This window comes from Canis aureus, chromosome 17 (assembly GCF_053574225.1).
Source record: "Canis aureus isolate CA01 chromosome 17, VMU_Caureus_v.1.0, whole genome shotgun sequence".
Taxonomy (NCBI): domain Eukaryota; kingdom Metazoa; phylum Chordata; class Mammalia; order Carnivora; family Canidae; genus Canis; species Canis aureus.
The window spans coordinates 27046898-27066791 of NC_135627.1; the positions used below are offsets into that span (position 1 = coordinate 27046898).

Here is a 19894-nt window from a genome sequence, read left to right on the forward strand (position 1 = left end):
TAAAAATATTCACATATTATTGAGTAATTTTTCTTACCATAACAAAATTAATTAGAAATCAGTACAAATACATACAATCTACAATGTTCATATGCACAATAAAGTCACAATAAATACGTGTGTATGTATATATTTTTTACTTTCTATCTCCTTTATGTATATGTAATCTCCTTTCCTTTGAAACTTCCTTCCAAAATGTTTCACTTTTCTATAAATATATATAGAAAGGATATATTTTTTATACTTAAAGCCAACACATGCCAGGTGGAAAGAAGGAGCCTAATTTTGAAATATAGTGCACCCTTGATCAACACAAGTTTAGACTGCATGGGTCAACTTATGCACAGATTTTTTTTTTTTTTTGAGAAATACACTATAGTACTATAAATGTATTTTTTCTTTTTGGTTTAAATAACAATTTCTTTTCTCTAGCTTACATTATTGCAAATATGTAGTATGTAAAATAAATTACATACAAAATATGTGTTAACCAAGTGTTTATGTTATCAGGAAAGCTTCTGGTCAACAGTAGGCTATTACAAGTTAAGTTTTGGGGGAGGCAAAAATTTTACTCAGATTTTGAGTATGTGGTGGGTTGGCATCCCTAACCCTCACATTGTTCAAGGGTTAACCATAAAACATAAGTTTTCAACATATTTAATTTTTTTAATGTCATCATATAAACTGAGTTCCAGTGTTAAGTAGGCTTCAATGCTTCAGCCACTGGTTTTCAGAAAGAACTGTGGACCAGCAACAGCACGTAACCTGGGGGTTTATTAGAAATGAATATTCTTGGTTCCTGTCCTAGGAATATTGAATCAGAAACTCAGGAGTTGAGTCCTAGAAAATTGTGTTTTATCCGGTTCTCTAGGTGATTGCAATATACACGTAAGCTTGAAAACCATTGGTTTTAAGACATTTCAGTTATGTTCTGTCAAAGACATACATGCTCAAAGTTGCCATAGATGGTAAGATGATTTTCCTGCATTACCATTTCCTGAACAATCCTTTAAAAAACAGAAAAAAAGAAAAGGCAAAGTCATAGATGTATATGTATCTCCAAATTTATAAAGTTGTTTACATTAAATATCTATAGTTTATGTATGTAAATCATATCTCAGTAAAATCGTTTGTTTTTTTTGTTTGTTTGTTTTAAAAGCCAGCCAACAAACAAAACAAATAACTGTTTTTGAAACCGTCTCGCATTTCCAGTTTGGTAGCCTTCAAGTAAATGAAGTGCAATAGACGTTAGCTTCTCAGGAAAATTCTCCAAAAATTTGAATTGTTTGGAAATCAAAAATATAATTTGGAAAACACTTCAAGTCTGCATTTCTACGGAGCTACTTGATCATTTGCTAAAAAAAAAAACAAAAACAAAAAACAAATAATTCACCTAACATATTAATTTCTCAAACAGTGCCTTTGGTTTGAACATTTGACTCAACGAACTGGTTAATTCAGTCTGGATCTTCAAACCAGTTGTATAGAAGTATTTTGGGATAACATAGCAGCTATGATATGAAGAAAGCTAGCATTTTCAAATGCCCTCATTAAAATTGTAAGCTTATTGAATTATTCTTTTTTCCTTTGGTCTCGCAAATTTATGAAGTTTAATTCAAACTCTGAATTTCTGAAGTACAAACATCCGTACTAATTAAAATTCAGTCACAACAGACAAGCTTAATTGGGACCAAAAAGCTCCTGAGAAAATTACAGTAGATTATTTCAAGTCTGAGTATTTCAAGGACTTCTTTGTTATGCCAAGATCCAGTTATTAAGATTGCTCTTGTCCTTTCACGATTTCTCCACAATAAGTTTACTTTCCATATAGTTTCATAAATGAGTAACTGGAATACCACATCTAGTTCTCAGGACTTAGTAATGATAAGCAAAATTGCTTTCATTTTTGTTGCACTATGTAGATGATAAAATAGAAATAAAAGAAAGACGTGTTAATAATAAACACAGGGCAGGATCATCTTCTATGTATAGGGATATTAGAGGCAAAAGGTTTTTGACAATTTTACTTTGTCAGCACAAACACACATTTAGGTATTTTTATAATATTCACTATGAACTAAATTGGCAATCATGTCTATTTCATGTGTAAATTAGCAATCGGTTAAGATTAAAATCAAAATTATAGATTTTAAATTGTAAATTTCTAATTTTACTTCAGATTAGGAGTATGAAAATCTGAACCCTATAAAGCAATGATATATATATATATATATATATATATATATATATATATATATATGTCAATGTCAATGTTATAGGATAGCTAGGGCGTAATAATAAAGACTCCAATATGTTAAATAGTCTAAACACAAAAGTTTATTTCTCAGTGTGGTTTTCCTGATTAGTATGTAGCTCTCCTTTATAGTGTGAGTCAAAAGTCCAGTCTTCTAAATCATTTGAGTCTCTCATCCTCTAGAGCCTTGTTATGACAGGAATCCACCTAGAATAAGGAGAGGGACAGTCTGGGGAGGAAAATACTCACTAAGCTTAGTCTTGAAATAGAACCCATCGCTTATCTCACGTAACACCAAACAGAAGGCAGTCATATGGGTTTCTGTAAATCACGAGAGGTTCAGAAACATTGAGTAGTTCTATGCTGAAAAGGAAAAAATGAGGTTTGAAGAAATGGTAGCAATCTTTGTTGCATTCCTTCACAAATAATTTGATATTAATGCTAAAATTGTACCATCATAGTTTAAATTTTTACCCATAGCAAAGTATCTGGATGATCTAAGTGATAATAGAAAGATGAGAAGTTAAAAGAAATTTCACAAAAACACACCAAAGTCATAAACCCAAAACATAGGATTGTGTGTCTGTGTTAATGTATGTACTCATGTGATGTCCATGATACTTAGCTGTAGTGGATAAGGAAAAATGTTGCTTTGTTTCTACTTGAATATAAGTTGGATATTGTCTTTAATAAGATATGGTTTGCTTCAATTATCACTCCAATACAGACACAAAGCATAGTTTAAAAAAGTGTAAGTTTCAAATCTTCCAAATATCCAATCCTGGTTAAGCTGCTTACTAAATTTGTGGCTTACTAATTGTGTGACTTTGGGCAAGTTTCTTAATCCCTTTCAGATCTAGTCTCCTCCTTTTTAAAAGGGCAAACTTTCTGCTTTGAAGATTTTGAGGATTACATGAAATAATGCATGACAACTATCTGACTCACAGAAAGCAATCCATAAATAGTAACTACTATTTTTATGCCTCTCATATTTTCAGTCCTATCTCTCTTTTGAACTAATGGTCTATTCTCCAGCTTCTTACTAGATATTTCTATTTTTTTTTTATTTTCCTACTTTACTTTTTCCAGAAACTAAAAGCATTGCTGTCTACTAACTTTCATCCAGATCCAGGAAACGTATTTAGAATGCACCTCCACCTCTATCATAATGTCACTAGTAGAGCCTCATTATATCTCATGTATAATGTATGAGTAGCAAAATAGTGTCTGTTCTCACTCTTGCTTGTCCCACTTTAAAAAAAAAAAAATTCTAAACCTTCAAAGGCAGGTCGCAGCTTATGTGAATTTTCAAATCTTTACCATAATTTTCAAGACCCTTCACAAATTTAACCTATCAAAACTTTTTAAATTTTACTTCTTGCCATTCCTTTTTCCAGACCCATACATGTTATCTTAAACTCTACCTACACGGTTGCCTAAAAAAAAACATTCTTCTTTTTGTGCATCTGTCCATCCTGGAACATCTGCTTAGAATGCATTTTCTTAGTATCTTTCTCTTCCTATGTTATTTGTCTACTCTAGGGTTTAAGACTATGTTGAAATTTGAATTAAGCAACTTAATTTTCTGGGACACTTGATGCATATATATTCCTTGCTAGAAAAGGACAAAATTAGTCCCCATATTAGGAATAACTTTCAAGTAGAGAGTGCATTTTCTATTCTTACTTCCAACTATTGCTTTCAATTCAGTCTCTCCAAAGAGACATCTTGCTTTGGCTTAAGTGTAGGCATCTCTCTAAAGCCTTTTGCAGGGTGAGAGCAACTTCCAGGTTGAAGCCCACATTTAGCATTATGAATCAACCAGACCTGGGACTTAGATTACTATGATATTAAACTTTTAGTATTAGATATAACAAAACACACTTTTAGCTGTTGAAGCATGCATTTCCCATTGTGAACAATAAGACATTTATTAGAATTATTGAAAGAAAAGATAATACCTCTCTCTCTCTCTGTCTTTTCTTAGAGTTGCTTAAAGGTTTACCCACTCTTTCATTGGTACATTGCAACATTTCTGAGATGATGGCTTGTTTTTCAGTTGTTTTTCTTTTGTTCAGTTTGTCCATAGCTCATATCTTTCTTTTGCTTGTACATAACAAACAGGAGTTTTTATATCGTATTTGTTGTATTTCTTTCATATCTCTAATTTCCTATTTAACTTATCCATTAAGGGCAGAAAGATTTTACCATTTACCTCTCTGACGGTCCACTCCTCCATAGCAGGAAGTTATTTGTATTTTCATACTCAGGCATTGATTGGCACTTAAAAAAATATATATATATTATATATATTATATAATATATATATATTATTTATTTATTTATTTAAGAGAGTGAGCACAAGCAGGAGGAGTGGCAGGCAGAGGGAGACTGAGCAGGGAGCCCCATGTGGGGTACTGTCCCAGGACTCAAGGATCATGACCTGAGCCAAAGGCAGATACCTGACTGGCTGAACCACCCAAGAGCCCTGATTGGCACTTTTTAATTCTTACAGTAGCTTTGTATAGATATAAATTGTTTTTTATTGTTCATAAAAAGTTTTGTAGACTTTTCTTATGCCAGCAATAACAAATTGGGTGAAGTGAGATGAGGAGTTTGGATGGTTTGTTAATTTTTTTTAAGACCTTTCTATTTTGGTGTTACAGTGAAACTCAACTCTTTAATAAATGGTACCTGTAAGGGTGTGTGTGTGTGCTGGTAGGGCAGGGGGCTGATCAATGTGACTCTGCTTGTGACTCAGTGATGCTTTCTTGTTTTCATAAGTTTATAAACTTGAAGGGCATGATTACTTCTTTCTTTTCACCATCAATCCTATCCTTTTCCCTCCTTGTTTTGTAGATATGCTTCCACAACATTGCTTCCTTTGGAATTGTACACTTTTTATATCCTTTCTTTTTCATGCACCTGATGTGATCCATTATCAACCTAACTAGGGCAAGAAACTATCTCTGGGGGTAGTTTTATTTATATTTCATCAATATTGGAGTTTCTTTACACAACTTTCTCTTTTTAGTCTTCTTTTAAACTTACTGCTCTTCAAAAATGGGTTCCACACTTGGGTCTACTATTTTCAAATACGGTTTCCCCAGTTATATGTAAATCGAATTTTAGTGTCTGTTAATTGATTGTTCTATAGATGTGTGAAGTAGCTCCAATTCAAAGTGTCAGCGTTATCTTACATATATCAAGGTGTCTTGAGCCAGTGTATTTCAAGTAGTTGAAAGTCAATGGAATTAAATATATGACCCTGATCAAATGTTTTTCATAAATTGATCCACATAATAATGAATACCTTAGTGAAGACTAGGAAGAAATACGAAGAGTAAAACTTATTCTGGGAGTAAAGATAAGAACTTAGATTGTTATAAACAAATTCTTCATTATTATTCAGGGAAACAAAGATTTCATGTGAGGAGATGACAGCAATGAAAAGAAAGCAATGGCTCATCTTTGACGATTCATTTATTCACTTGATACTACAAATAAATGCTATTTTGTCCTTTTAGAGTATATTTTAAAAGTTAGATACAATATAACAAAATTGTCATTTATGGACTTTCAGTTACTCTAGGCCATAAATATAGTTATTTGGAGGCTGATAATTCTACCTTGAATTGTATACTTGTCTCTTGAATTAAAAAGGTAACACATTTTATATTATATGTATGTAAGAGGTGCTGTCATGATCACTCTTTTCTTCTTTCTCCTCTAAATCCTTTATTTTTCTTATCACATATGCATCTCCCCTATTGAAAACACAAAAAATCAATTATTTTGGAAATAGGAAAAATGATTTCACATTAACATGGTGTTGCTGTGAAAGGCATTCTCATAATCTTTGTTTTTACACATACCCTGTCTAAAAGGAAAAAAAGAATGGATTCAATAAGCATAAAAACCTGGAAAATATAGCCTACTGAACGTGACTATTATCTAGATATAGCGATTATGTGCTTAACTTACACTTCAAGGAGAATATTAAGAAATGTGATTTTAGAAAGCTTGCTCTCTAGGAGTTCTATACCGAATAATTCAGTAATTCCATTCTATAGAAATATAGCATCGCTTTTTCTATGCTTCGTTAAAACCAAGAAATTGAGAAAGAAACATAGATATATTAATTGAAGGTCATCTTTTTATATATTTCAAGCAATAATCTGAAATTCACTTTACTAAACATCAGAAATGCTTATATTTCACAACAATGTGCTTCAGACAATCATTGCAGGAAAGATTTATTTGTTCACATTTTTAATTGGCAGGCTGTATTTAACAAACGATTGAGTGCAAATCACTGGACTAGAGGACAGGAGTGTGTGTATGTGTTGGTGGGAGTGATGATAAGTATATAACTAATATAGAGGAAACAAAATGTCTTTACATTTAGCAGGGGGAAAAAGACAACACAGAATGCAGTGTCATTGGATGGGCTCTTTGCCAGTGTTTGGGTAGATTTGATGATTTTTACATACATTTCATTAGTTTATGGAAATTGTTGTGTTTTTTTTTAAGTGTTTTTCTAAGCCATGAGTGTGATTAGACTATTTATTATAATGGCATAAAAACTTAAATTCTTCTAAAGAAATACTAATTAAAGCCCTAATACCGTGAAGTTTTTTTCTGACCAAATTAGAAAACAAAACAAAACAAGACCAAAGAAAGACAGCTCTTTTGTCTGAGCAGGATTATGAAGAAACTTTTTTTTTTTTTTTTTACCTATTCTAGTGATGCATGACAAATTCTAGAAGAAAATTTTTGCAATATATTCTAAGGAAGAAAAATATTTTTGTTATTTAAGACCATTATCATTATCTTGATTGTATGGATATCTGCATCTGTAAAGAGACAATATTTTAATTTATAGAAAAATCTGCAAGTATAAAATGCAAATTTTGATATCCAAGAAAATGAAAATATTTCAGTAATTTAAGATGTACTCAATGTGATACAGATATTTAAAAATGGATTTAAGTATCAGTCCAATCATAGGAAATATATAAATTGACCAAGGAAAATATGTGAATATACCAAATACTACCATCAGCAAAGAAAGTTTTATGAGTCTTGTTTATAAAATTTCTGTACTTTATTTCAAAATTGTGGTTATATTACATATGAGGTTAAAATTTCTATTTCTTTTTTAACTCTGGGAACACAACCTTGGATAAAATTGACATTAGCTCCCACCATTGCACCATGTACATTTCCATGTGAACATCCACATTTCCTTGAGAACATATTTTCCTTGAAACATCCTGTGGAGATGGTGGTGCCCACCTCTGCAAGTGCCACTGCATGTTTTTCCTGTGAACTTCTCATGTGTGGTTCTTTTGCAGATTAGCTTGTTCATTGCTGATCAATTTCAATTTCATTTCCATAAATGCTTTAAACATGGTAATTATATAACCATAACAGATAATTTCAGCATCAATAATTCAGTTTCTAATTTTTTCATTCAGGTGACTTTTTCTCTGCAGCTGTTTTACAATGGTTTTGCACTTGGTGTTTTTTGGCTCATATTTAGGTGATCTGCATATATTAATTACTGAGGAATCGGAGCAAAGAATAGGATCTTTTTCTTTAAAGGTTTTGCTTTGCTTCTGCAAGGCACCACTTTCTTTCAACCCAGATTATTATGCATTATTAATTGGTGTGCTGCTACAAAATATGAAGGGAATCTTGTTTACCTATTCTTCCTTCCTTCCTCTATCCTGCTCCTCGTTTCCTCTGTCTTTTTATCCCTTTCTTGCTTTCATTATCAATATACTTGGTTGGGGTTTTGGGGGTTTTTTTGTTTGTTTGTTTTTTGCTTGCAGTTGCTTTTCCTTTTCTGACCCATGTTTTCAATGAAATCCTAGCTTTAGCTGGAGGACATATTTCCAAGTGCACGTGTTCTTGCCTTCTGAATCCTGGCCAGACTTTCACAAAAAGAAGCTCTATATTCTTGGTATCACTGTGTGCCCTTAACATACCGTTGACTTTAGCACTAGTTTTTCAAAGTGGAATCATACCTCCTCCTTTTAGCCTTTTGATTTATCACAAGCCTGTGAATGCAAATATATTTTATTTATGTTTATTATACCCCCCATCAAACCTTTCTTTCTAAGGAAGGTCTTCAGACTCTCTAATCTGCCATTTTGTAGATAGTGGGGTCCAAAAGTTTCCATTAATATATAATTTTTTTTTTGCTTGACTTCCTCAAAGAAGTATATTTTTGTATTCTGAAAAAGTAGTATCTTCTAAATACTAATCTATATAATAAAATGCACATTTTCTTTTCATTTTTTAAAAGATTTTATTTATTTATTTGAAAGAGAATATGAGCTAGAGAGAGAAAAATCACAAGCAGTGGGGAAGGGGTAGAGGGAGAAGAGCAGACTCCTCCCTGAACAGAGCTAGCTAGCCCCATGCAGGGCTTGATCCCAGACCCTGAGATCATAACCTGAGCAGACACCTACCCAACTGAGCTACCCAGGACCCTAAAATGCACATTTTCTAATCTTACACCCAGGTGGTGGTTTTCATTTTATAAAGACTTCATTTTTTTTAGAAGAGTTTAATATTTACAGCAAAACTGAGGGTAGGTACAGAGATTGCCCTTACACCTTCTGCCCCCGCAGGTCAGTTAGGCTCTGGTAATACCCAGCAGGTTAGGCTATGGTTAACTAGTTTCTCTGAGGGCAGATTTTGTCAAATACAGAGAGCTCTTTTGTATTTCACGATGGTTCCTTTTCTCCTCTACCTACCAGAAGGGGGCACTTTGTTCTGACACTTACTATGGAAATCTGGTCCAGCTCCTGAAGGTTCATCTCACAATATTGCTGGAATCTTCTTAAGGCTGAGCCCACCTGGAGTTTATAACTCTCTAATTTGTCCTCCCTGATCCTCCAGCAATTTGTAGATTCCAGTTCTGGTTTTCTTCCTGTGCTGATTTCTGCAGTGGTTTCCTCTCCTACTTCTGCTCTGGTAAGACATAACCCTAGGATTTTCCTGTCTGTCTCTCCAGTCTTGGGGATAGCAGTTTGCCTTCTATCTTCCCATATAAAGCTTTTCACATTGTGGCCCATGAGTGATTATCCCTTCTTAACTCCCTCACTTTAAATTTTCCCCATTCCCATTTCATCCTGAATGTCAGCAATATTGGACTACAATTTATTTGAAATGCCCTAAGTGCTTTAAAAATACAGCTTGAAAATGACTCCTTTGTAATATATTTTATGAATTGCTAAGATACTGAGGCAACATATTCTGAGTTCTATGGGGAAATATTTTTTTCATTAGTTATTTTTGAAAGAACACAATAATTCATACTATTCATTACATAATGCATTTACCTAATTGTTAAATACAGTGTCTTCCTATCTGTATTTATGTACAGCTTTATGTCTTTATATCTTTGTAAATTTGAGAAGTTAGAATTATGGCAAGATAAACAAATACCAAGAGAGTTAAGACCGTTATATGAGCAGCAACTGAAGATAATCTTGTTAGTGCAATCAAATATTATATTTAACTTGGAGATTTATTGGAGTCATGCATAAGGAAAAAAATAATAAATAGAAAATTCTTATTGACTACTCATAGTTAATTCTTTAAGTCTTCTTAGAGGTAAAACAATAGACTAATACCAGTATTTAAAGGAATGTATCATATGAATCCTTTTTTTATTCAATGACATTGTGAAGCTAAAGCTACTTTTTAAAATTATGGTAAAATTGACATATAATATTATATTCATTTCATGTGTGCAACATGATTCAGTATTTGTAGACACTGAAAAATGATCACCAAAACGTCTAGTTACCATCTATCATCAGAGTTATCATTTTTTTTCTTGTGGTAAGAGCTTTTAAGATTTACTCTCTTATCAAGTTTTAAATATGCAATACAATATTATTGACTATAGTCACCAGGCTGTACACTACATACTCATGACATTTATTTATAATCAGAAATTTGTACTTCTTGATCCCTTTCACCCATTTTGCAACCTCGCCTCTCCCTCAGCAATCATCACCCTGTTCTCTGGCTTATGAATTTGGTTTTGGTTTAGTTGTATTTTGTTTGTTAGCTTTTTGGATTCCACATTTAAGTGAAATCATATGGTACTTGTCTTTCTCTGTTTGACTTATTTCCTTAGTATAATATTCTCAAGGTCCATCTATGTTAACAAATAGCAAGATTTCATTATTTTTGTAGCTGAGTATTATCCAACCATGTATATTTACCATGGTAAATACCATCTTCTTCTTTTTTTTTAAGATGTTGTTTATTTATCTATTTCATAGAGAAAGAGAGAGCACAGGGGGTGTAACAGAAAGAGAGGGACAGGTAGACTCTGTGCTGAGCGCAGAGCCCAACACAGGGCTCAATCACACGAACCTGAGATCATGACCTGAGCCCAACTCAAGAGTCAGACCTGATGCTCAACAAGCTGAGCCACCCAGGCACCCCTTTACTACATTTTCTTTAACCATTCATCTATCAGGGCACTTAGGTTATTTCTGTATCTTGGATATCATAAATAATGAGCACAAGGGTGCATGTATCTTTTAAAATTAATGTTTTATATTCTTTGGATAAATACTCAGAAGTGGAATTACTAGATCATATGATAGCTTTATTATTAATATTTTTCGGGAAACTCTATATTGTTTTCCATAGTGGCTACCCCAGTTTATATTTCACTAACAGTGCAAGAAGGTTCCATTTTCTCCACATCTTTACCAACACTTGTTATTTCATGTCTTTTTGATAATAGCCATTTTAACAGGTAAGAGGTGTGGTTTTGATTTGCATTCCCCTAGTGATTAGTGATGTTAAGCATCTTTTCATGTGCCATATGGCAAGCTGCATGCCTTTGTTGAAAAACTACCAATTCATATTCTCTGCTCATTTTCCATTTGGATTATTTGTATTTTGCTTTTGAGTTATATGAGTTCTTTACATATTTTGGATATCAGCACCTTATTAGATATGCAAATGGGCTTCAGATAAACTCCTTTCTGGGAGGTACCATGAACAATAGCAAGACCATGGGAGAGAACAAAGATGACAACCTTCACCTATGTTCTCTAAGAGTACCTCCATCACCTCTAGATGTGTTCTGAAGCTCCAGAACAGTAAATAGGACTTTTTTTTTTCCACAGGAAGACTAGGAATTTGTTTCTGTCTGCAGGCTATACAATGCCTGGGGGGTGGTAGACTGCCAAGAACAGTCTCTCTGTCAGTCCCTTTGGGGCTCAGAAATGTACCTCAATCTGCCCACCAGAGCCAGGTGATCAATGAGTGTCCCTCACTGTGGAATGCAAGCATCTGCCAAGGCAGTGGGAGAGCACAGGGCTAAGATGTCCCCACTGGCTTTAGTGAGGCAGTGAAAATATTTTCATTTTAAATGTGTAGCAATTAAAAAAAAATCTACATTAGGTCATGATAGCTTTGGATTTCTTTTGTAAAAGAGTTTTAAAGTGTCTCTGGAAAACAGGTATGCTCTTTGTAGACAAACTTCAAATATGAAGAAAAAAGCTTAAAACCTACAACAATGAATTTTTAGCATTTTTCATGGACTATCAAATATAATTTTGAAAATGGAACTTTTGGCAGGAACTCAAAACAGTTAGCTCAACATCATGTCCCTAGGCAAATGAGACATATATGGCTTCTAGTCCAAATATAAAGATGGAAAAGCTATCATTCTATTTTTTGAATTAAAGAAATTGATTATATTTCACTTCAGATACCCAGCCATGTGGTAGAGTTTGTCTATAGAAGTAGTTACACTGGTCCAGGTCCCTGCTCCGCTGTGTCGGGTGCACTTGGACCCAAGCTCCAGCTTGTGAATAAACCCTCGTGTGTTTGCATCGGTGTCAGCTCCTTCGTGGTTTCTCGGATTCGCAATCTTGGGCACAACATTTGGGGGCTCGTCCGGGATCCAAGAAACCTCCAGGACCCCATCCGGAGGGTTTCACGGTGGTGTGGCCTAAGCTGAGGGCCCTCTATGAGACTGGGCCACCCCCGGACCCCCCTCGATATCGGCCTGGTGACTGGGTGTACGTGGGGAGATACCAACACCGGACACTTCAACCTCGCTGGAAGGGACCCTACACCGTGATCCTGACCACTCCCACCGCTCTCCAGGTCGACGGGATTACTCCCTGGGTCCACTACACCCACGTCCAGCAGCTGAGCCACACGCCTTTCTCAAGGACTTTGTTCCAGAATGGAAAAGCCAACCGGACAAGGACAATCCCCTAAAGCTAAGACTGCGCCGTTCTCACTTATTTCGCACCTCCAAGACTCCCTAGTCTGAGGTTGTCCTTCAAAATAGAAGGGGATTAGGTATCCCTGGGTGGCGCAGCGGTTTGGCGCCTGCCTTTGGCTCAGGGCGCGATCCTGGAGACCCGGGATCGAATCCCACATCGGGCTCCCGGTGCATGGAGCCTGCTTCTCCCCCTGCCTGTGTCTCTGCCTCTCTCTCTCTCTCTCTCTCTCTCTCTCTCTGTGACTATCATAAAAAAATAAAAAAATAACAAAATAGAAGGGGATTAGACTTAGTCTTCTTACAACAAAGGGTGTGTGTGTGGGGGGGGTTATGTGCTGCCTTAAACGTAGAATGTTGCTTCGTCGCTGGAATATAAATGGGAGCAAGAACAGCAACAAGGTTGGTTCGAATCCTGGTTTAATCATTCCCCCTGGCTCACTCTAAGGGCAACCTGGACCCATGATTGGGTCCTGCATAGGATCCTCTGAAAAAGGGGGAAATGTGGGACCCAGGAAATTTATCAAAAATCCCCTACCCCTGGACAAGCAAAGCAGGACTAACTCCCATTTTGGGCTACACCCACCACCTCCTGTATGACCCCCACATAACCTGCTTTTTGCTTAAGGCGCTGCCCCACCCTAGGCAAGCCGCTGGGCACACCCTAATCGGCTCATAACAATGTAACCCCGCCTTGTGCCCGCCAAACTGCGCGCCAATTCTGACCAAAGTAATAGGCCAGCTCAAATGGATACTATAGGGTAAGGTGTAATTCAATCAGCCACCTGCTGTGGACCGACCTGACTGTGCAACTTTCTGCGCATCCCATGGGCCACTGGCCCCTATAAAGCTGCTATGCCTCTTAGTCTCGGGGTCTGGGTCCCTGATCCGCTGTGTCGGGTGCACTTGGACCCAGGCTCCAGCTTGTGAATAAACCCTCGTGTGTTTGAAAAAAAAAAAAAGAAGTAGCTTACACTGAGGACAAATTTCATTATATCAGTTTTACATTGTACAGATGGTTAAGACAGTTTATCCCCAGAGCTCTGTACCGTGTCTCATGGGAAATATTTTTGAATAGAAAAATTATATTGATATTATTAACTGACTTCTTAATCATACCAGATTATCATTATGATGACTTCTGATTTTCTACATAGTTTTATGTGTGTGTACATATATATGTTTATGAATAAATTCTGTATCTACTTTGAAAAATAGACTATACAATGATTGAATGAGTTAGACCGACACACTGAGTTATTTGTTAGTATCTCTGTAATTTTAAATAAATGTTGTCTTATTGTAAGAACGCTAACTTGAGGGATGCCTGGGTGGCTCAGTGGTGGAGTGTCTGCTTTTGACCCAGGACATGATCCTGGAGTCCCGGTATTGAGTCCCACATCGGGCTCCCTGCATGGAGCCTGCTTATCTCTCTGCCTATGTCTCTGGCTCTCTCTTTCTGTGTCTCTTATGAATAAATAAATAAACGCTTTAAAAAAAAGAACACTAACTTGAGAAATATGTCAAGATATTTCATTGCTAAGAGGAGCTAGCCTGGTCAGTGTCATTATTGTCCTTATATTAAGGTAGGATGCCTAATTAAGAAAGCATTTATGTAACCCTTAACTTTCATGTACTGTGTGAATTTTATTTTGTCCTAGAAATTTTTATGGACCCGATTATTTTCAGAATTTCATCTCTTATTTCTTGGTTTTATTATTGTTGTTTTTCTTCTTTTATTGACTGGGCATTCTTACTTGCTAGCTTCCTATTGAACACTTTTTTTTCCCTTCTGACTTCATTAAACTTTGCAATCTAATTGCAAAAGACCTCAAATCAACTTTAAAAGAACCAAAGGGCTAAATGAAACAGTTTTCACTAAACTACTTTAACAAATATATGTTACCTTTTGCCCTTTTTTTCTCATGATAGAAATTACAAGAACTGCAGTGCGTTTTCCCCCACGCCAAACAAATATTGCTAGTCATATGGCTTTGAAACAATGATACAGATCCAAATACACAATAACAAACAAATAGTAAATATTTAGTGCTTTATACTGCAACGTGTAAGCTTTGAATATACAGAGTCTCCCTGGTGTCTGATATTAGGAGATAATAGATGTGTTGAGTAGACAGACATCTGGCCTATAGGAAAGGCTGATGAAGAGCAATTGAATGAATATAGAAACAACCTTTCCTCTGTGAATTCTTTTCTTTTTAAGTTAAGTATTCTGTGTTTTCTTTGTCTTTCAATCGTTGCCAGAATAAGTGAATTTTCATATGTTACCAGCATTTACATTTATTTTATATACCCCAATTACAACAGAGATGGGCTGCTTAATCAGTGCCTTCATAGGCATACAAATGTCTTCATTTTTGGAGACTGTGTGGTTAAAACTGTCTCTAGTGCATAGCTGCTTACTTTATTTCTACTGTTCTTTTTACTAAGAAAATATGTTGAATTATTCAGCATCTGAAAAATCAAAAGCAATTTGCTTCATGATTTGAGCTATCAATTGAGCTTTCCTAAGTCAGTAAACCAATGAAAATAATTTTGCCACTTGGAATAATTTAGAACCAATAAAAATTATCAGCAGCAATAGAAAACTTAATTTCTATTATGACACTATTTTATAATCAAAAGGGACAATGAATACTCTCTCCTGAAAATTCATAATTTCAAGGAGAGAGATAACTTGCTAGGCTCAAGTATGGAAGAATATATACAACATTTCTCACTGAATTTTAAAAATTTGGTTATTCTCATCTGACTATTATACTTAATTATTATGCTTAACATTTTAAGTGGTAATTAACAAATTAGTATTTTTTGCAAAAGCCTACTAGCATGAAACTTTACAAAGAATTCCCCAAAATAAGTTAATTTAGATAACTTACTTTGGGCTTCATCCAAGAATTCATGAACATTTCATAAATTGCTGGAAGGAATTTCAGTGTGATCAAGATCAAAGTATTTGATAAAGCTTAAAAATCCCTTGAGTTGACTGATACAGGTACTTCAATATATGAACTGATTCATTTGCAATGTTTTAATATAGTTTTTTTAATAAGGAAATTAAAACACATAGAAGTTATGCTGATTGGCAACTGTTGTCCTTGATCAAATAGCTCCAGGGCATGTGGAATGAATAACAGCTAGATTACTGTCTTTCTGCTTTAGAAGTCACTGCATGAAAATTTGAGTAATATTGATTATGGTGTTATTCCTGTATCACTCTGAAAATAAATAAGAGAGAGTGCTTTCACTTCCTTTGGATTTTTTTTCAAAATTCATATTAATTGCCAATAAATGTTTAACACATTCCTAATTCACATCTTGTACTAAAAGGAAAAAATTATTTTTTTCTGGCCAGTATTAAAGTTTTATATGAATGAAATGTGTTGTGTTTTTTGTATTTCCAAATATCCTAGCCTTTAAATTCATTTGATTCAGATATTTTATTTACAAACATTTTTATTCCCAAATTGTTTGCCAATTTATCTATGGTAAACATGCTTTGGTAATTAATATTTTTATGAATATCTCACAAAATATTTTATTTAAAAGGCATGACATAACTTAAGCCAATTAAACCTTTCTTGAATCAGATCATTCTGAGGTTATTCAATATTTTAAGTAACTCAAAGGTAATAGCCTAATGAACCTTCTTATTATCTTCAAAGGCTTAAAAAACCAATATAGCTTTAAAATATGTAATCTCCTCTGAGCAAGACTGCATGTAATTTTCCTTAAAATTACATTTTTTAATAGATTGAGGTAGCAGGATACATTGCTTAATGGCTGGCTTTGGTAGGGTATTCCTAAGAGTCTTAAAAATCTGGACATTTATTACAATTATTTATTTATGAATTGCTGACTGTATTCTTTGGTTAACATTACATTAATTGAATCTATGTTTTGTAGTGGTTTTAGAGCTGAGTAATACTGCATTGTATGTCTCATTGATCTCCCTTATAAATATTAAAGCAAATGAACTCTTTCCAGTTTGTTAACATAAATAATGTATCTCTGCAGCCTGGAAAGTTACTGGAAATTTCTTACATTTTAAGTAAAGCATTTCTAAACCTGAATACTCAGAGAAAGACAAAAGGACCATTTTCTGATTCAGTGTCTTAACCCAATAAATAACTTAGCCATGAATGAATTTAGTAACTGATAAATGAAAAAATATATATATTTTTTCATTTACACATGTGTATTTTTATTATAAAATAACATTTTATTACAAAATTTATACTGAATTTACAATTCAGTATGTGCAATTTTAAGATCAGTTTTAGAAGGAGCATAACAGAAAGTCATTGACTCTAGACCACTTCTATTATGTATATGGCTAATGAACAGTTAGAAATTCTAATACGGTGACTTTGAGGGAACTCAGAAGTATTCTTCAATATGCATCACAGTCCATTAAATTAACCTTGTAAAGATAATAGGATGCTAATGTGCTCAGTGGCAACATGAGGAAGGAGTCTTTCAATTTGAATTATATAGGCCAAAGGTCATACTATCAGCCAGGTTTTCCTCAATAAATTTCTATTTGAGAGGTGGTGTGATGTATGTAATTCCAATAATTCCTTGGATAAAATGTCCCAATGGTAAGGAACTTTGAATCCTTACAGTTAAGACCTTCAGGAAACAATTTTAATGTTCCATATTTGTCTTTTGGGAAATGGGACATATATAATATCTCCTTGAATCTTCTTAGGATTAAATTTAAAAATCATGTGCTTACTGCTGGGAATTTATAAAACATGCTCACACATGGGGCACAATTTATAAAACATGCTCACACATGAGGCACAAATGAGAAAAGGCATCATCTCTTTGTTAACAGTAAAAGACAGAAAACAAACTATACATCCATCATAAGAGATTGGAACATACTTAGGGTGAAATATTCTGTAACCAGAAAAATAATGAAGCAGTTATAGATACACCTATAAGGTCTTGACCCCAGAATCAGGACTGGAGTAAGATGTCAGAGCCCACGAGATCTAAAAAGATGAAGATGCCTTCCCCAGGCCATCAAGATAAATAAAAAGTTAAAAATAAATCAGGGAATAAATGTTTTAAAAAAGTTACACGCTTAGTACCTAGCACTTTTTAAGTGTTATATTTTTGAGATATTTTTACTCTCTATTTTTACTTTCAAGGACTCCTAGAATATAAAGTGGGTCATCATCATACATGATCAGGTATTTCTACTGTTGAGCTAGGACAACCCCTGTGTCTAATGATAAATGATCAGTAACCAATGAGAATAACAGCATCCTAAGATAGCTAAGTTTCAATTCATTCTGAGCATAGTAGAATGAGTCTGAGCATCATAGAAAAATGGAGACACCTGGAGCCAATGTATTAATTGCTTAATAAAACTAAAATGTATATTTGCTTCTGACCCCAAGCATGATGATAGATTATATTGCCATAAGTAGAATCATTACCCTTCTAAAATGAATGTCGTATATCTAATCAAATAACTGGGATAGAAATAGAAATTTGTGTTGTAACATACAAACAATACATAAATTAAGGTGGGTGAATTATATATATGTGCCCTTAGGTGTCTGTTATGTGTGTATATTACATATAATATGTGTGTGTGCTATTCTCAAATGTACCCCTAAATATATTTTTATTTTTTATTTTTTTTATGATAGTCACAGAGAGAGGGAGAGAGAGAGAGAGGCAGAGACACAGGCAGAGGGAGAAGCAGGCTCCATGCACCGGGAGCCTGACATGGGATTCGATCCCGGCTCTCCAAGATCGCGCCCTGGGCCAAAGGCAGGCGCCAAACCACTGCGCCACCCAGGGATCCCTGTACCCCTAAATATTGTATGGTTCATGTTTCATGGAAGCAATTTAGGTGTGATTCAATGTTGGGACTCAACCCACCACTGTTGGCTTCATAGGTGAAATGGGTCAGTGAGCCAAGGAATGTGGGCAACATACAGAAGTTAGAAAATGAAAGAAAACATTCCGTTCTAAAGCCTCCAAAGTAACTTAGCTCTCCTGACACTTGATTTTAGTTTAGTGACCTCTTTTGGATTTCTGACCTCTAGAACTGTACGATAATAAATATGGATTGTTTTAAGCTGCAACATTTTGAGTATTTCAAACTAGTATCAATTCATGCATAATGTGAAAATTTTTATATATTGCAATTTTTTGTGGTAATTTGTGATAGTGATAATCTGTTACAGCAGCAGTGGGGCCCTAAAAATATCTGTTGCTTATCTGAAATTCAAATTTAATTGTCTATTTTTTTTGTTTATCAAATCTGACAAAATAAATAAGTTTATTAGAAATTGAAAAGAGAGAGAATGGGAAATTCTGAATGTAGAGAGAGCAGTTAAGTGTGACAACCTCAAATAAATAAGTGTTTGAAAAATTGAAAAGAAAGACTGGGAAATCCTGAATGTAGAGATCAGTTAAAACTTCATGGAAAAAGTCATATCTGGGTTGAGTCTTTTATTTTAATCATAAATTAAATGTTAGTAATTTACATATTACTTTTATAACATGACTCTGTATGATTATCTAATTAATTCTAGGATCATCCATCAAACTATAAGCTCCGTGAGGGAAGAAGATACCATTAATTTTGCTGTGTATTATATCTTGGGAGCCATGCCAGTGTTCCACTGTGGAGTATGGACTAAGTCAAAGGTTTTAAAGCAATGAAAGAATGACTGATTAAAAGAATATGCTTTAAATAGTAAATTGAAAGAATATGCTTTAAAACTGATTTATTAGAGTTTATTTAGAAATAGAAGTCATTTTCCATTAAAAGACAAGACAGGGTACAATGTTAAGGTAATTTCAAATAAATCATGATTAACTCAGTACCCAGTATGTATCGAACAAGGGCATTTTCTCATTCAGTAGCCAGCTATTCAAAGAGGCACATGCAATATGTTGTTACAGGTGTTATACAATTATTTTTACCCCAATTGTAGTCTATGTGCATTTGTTTGTTTGTTTGTTTATGGAGGTTATGTGGTGAGGGAGAAGGAGCAAGAGAATCCCTAGCCGGCTCCAAGCTCAGTATCAAGCCCAATGCGGAGTTGGATCCCCAAACCCTGAGATCATGACCTGAGCAGAAACCAAAAGTTGAACACTTAACCTATTGAGCCACCCAAGTGCCCCTGTAGTCTGTGTGCATTTAGTTGTGAATTAATTCTAAAGAATTCTAGTTTTAGTATATTTTAATTTTAGTATATTTGAATTGAAGTTCCTTCAAGATGAGTACAATTAGAAATAAAGAAAATTAAGAAAACAATGATGAAGTAAAGCTGTTAAGACAAGAAGAGAGATTTGCTAATGATAGATTG

The 19894-nt window shown here is 34.5% G+C and overlaps 1 long non-coding RNA gene across 6 annotated transcripts in view; it reads left to right on the top strand.

The window, feature by feature from the left end:
• The window catches only part of LOC144287854 (uncharacterized), a 353649-nt gene extending 334357 nt beyond the window's left edge, over positions 1–19292 (top strand). For all 6 annotated transcript variants that reach the window (XR_013355638.1, XR_013355643.1, XR_013355648.1 and 3 more), the window contains one exon: positions 19115–19292. This is a non-coding gene — a long non-coding RNA (uncharacterized LOC144287854). The remainder of the gene's footprint in view (positions 1–19114) is intronic.
• The last annotated feature ends 602 nt before the right edge of the window (positions 19293–19894 follow it).